The sequence below is a fragment of the Convolutriloba macropyga genome, chromosome 4 (assembly GCF_964194025.1).
Source record: "Convolutriloba macropyga chromosome 4, txConMacr16.3, whole genome shotgun sequence".
In the NCBI taxonomy this organism is placed as follows: domain Eukaryota; kingdom Metazoa; phylum Xenacoelomorpha; order Acoela; family Convolutidae; genus Convolutriloba; species Convolutriloba macropyga.
Window position 1 is genome coordinate 15,525,126 of NC_134471.1, and position 2,500 is coordinate 15,527,625.

At 38.4% G+C, this 2,500-nt stretch overlaps 1 protein-coding gene across 1 annotated transcript in view; it reads right to left on the reverse strand.

Moving 5' to 3' along the window:
- The window catches only part of LOC142337993 (uncharacterized), a 244,820-nt gene that overhangs the window by 25,375 nt on the left and 216,945 nt on the right, over window positions 1-2,500 (reverse strand). The gene's annotated exons all lie outside the window — the stretch shown is intronic.

Sequence of the window (2,500 nt, forward strand, 5' to 3'; positions counted from 1 at the left end):
GAGCATTGATCAAACCTATACATGCCGAAGTGAACTATAAACTAACCCGGAGTACCAATTCATGATATGTCAGACCTGTAGCAGCTGATACCAATAGACGCTTCAACGATACAGTTCTGAATTAACGTTTTTGAATTAAAAATGAAGTTTTATACGCGGACAGATTAATTACATGCTGCCCTTTCTCGGGACCGGAGAAATTCCACGTGGAACGTGATGGCACGTGAAGTGATGGATGGCTGAATATTGAGATGACGGACAAAGAAAACGCTGAAATTCTTCAGTGCATGATAAAATACAGAAGAGGTCAAAATTCAGAAACATGCATTTGTTATCTGTACAGTTAAAAAACATGGTGGCTAAACTGAAATGAAAATTTCGAATTGCTGTCAAATTTTCACATGTAAATGCTGATTTCATCAATATTACTGCGGGATTCATCAATATTACTGCGTGATTTGGACGATTTTATTTGGACAATTTGTCAGTGTGATTTGTCAGTGTGATCTGTCAGTGGACAACTGTGATTCGGACAATTTGTCAGTGTGATCCGATGTTTAATTCAATCCTTTTCTTCTTCTACTGCGTGAATTCAATTCAATTCAAATTCACCATAATTACTGCGCATTTGATTAATATGTCCACCTCCGCTGCAGACCAATAACGACCGGCTTAATTGCAATACGAACTGGGCGGTTGTAGCCTCTAGGCGTACCCAGCCCAAATAATTGTTGGGCTACTAAGCGCCAAAATTTCCGCTGAGTTATTGCGTTACTGAGCTAAACTGCTGTTTTGGTAGCTAAAAGGAAGTCTTTTGAAAACAATCCAACTACTGAGTTTAATAGATGTAGCGAGTAGGTAATTGATATGAACGAGTTAAAGTCAGTCGCAGAACGTACACGTGTCCAGGAGCACCAACTGAAGGACAGATTCAGCCCAAGCAGCAGACCTTCATGTTCATTTGCTTGGCACGAGCCCGTGAGGTGACCACCGTCAACGTCAACTGCGCCACTTCGTTGTCCGATTCCATTCGTAATAGGGAATGTTGATAACAGAAACAGAGGTCGTTACCGAACAATTAAGGCAACAAAACAAGATGGTTAGAAATACAAAGAGAAACGATGTAATTGCAGTAAAATTGATAGTCTTTTTGGTAGTTAAATTTTAAATTATTGCCACAAAGATGTGAATAACATTTCCCCCATTGGCCTTCGGCCCACTTGATTAGTAATGTTTATTGTAAGTACTGGCAGCGTGGTTTCTTGCAGCCGTGAAGCTTGATATTAAACTTTGTTTAGTCCGTTCGCAGGTGTGTTTCATGTGGGAGCTTATATTGCCTTGTTATGAAAAAGGGTTTTGTTTTCAGATAGTCTGTTCCGTTGGTACGAACAAACGTTTGATATTGATTCGCTGTTTAAAGGACAAGTCAACATTTAAAATTTGAGAAAATGGCGACGAGACAAGTTCGAGTTATCCGATCTTCAAACGATATTGAAAATGAAGATCCGGCAAACAGCAGTGGTAGCGATATACGGGAACGATCAGTTATTATCCATCCTAATGGAACTGTGAGAATGGAGCCCTCGGAGAGCGAGATCAGCATCCAGGCGAGCAGCACTGGAGCACTGCAAGAGGTTTCTCCAGGTGTCTTCAACAACGCTGCTGTCGCGAATTTGGTGAGTCAATTTGGTGACCAAAACTCTTTGACTTCAAAATATTTTCTCGCATCCTTAAATTTTACATCACGAGCTTATTTCAAGCAATCGTTTGAAGAGACCTCTAATTGAAATTAGATGAATTTGAAGTAAAGATTTGGGGAAAAAAACTTGATTCGGTACTGTAGCCGCACTGTGTAAATCATAGCGTCTAACTAAAATTGTTGTGATATTCAAAGAATATGCAGAGGTACTGATAATTCATTGTTTGCTACTTTGAATAGGCACTCGTAGTCAGAAATACTGTTAGAAATTTATATTTGAGTTATCGACAGTCAATGGAACAAAAGCAAAGTTAAGATTATATTAAGGAACAATGAACTCCGAAAAACTAATTGACAGCAACGCTAGAAAACAGTTTTAACAGCAAATGTCTCACCTGATTAAATGAGAACGTCTGACCAAATCTAATTTATATTCGAATCATTGAATATAATGTAATAGCTAATTGATCCTGTTTAATAGTTCTCGAAAAACATCTACTGGTATCTGTTTTGCAGCTGTTTGATTGAACAAATTTATTCCTGGCACTGAAACAATTTTTGATTTTTCTCTGAAATATCATTTCAATCACTATTTATAGTCAGCGGTCGGGCTGCGCTGCACTCGGCATTTTCGGGGCGACGACTACTCCCCTGAAAATTTTTTTGCTAAAGTGCTTCTAAAGTAGAGAGACTAAAATTGACACAAAATTTGACACAAAATTTATTGGGGATTCTGATCAAATGTGTGTATGTGTCTATGTCTGTATGTTTTTATTTATGCGTGTATGTATGTATGTATGT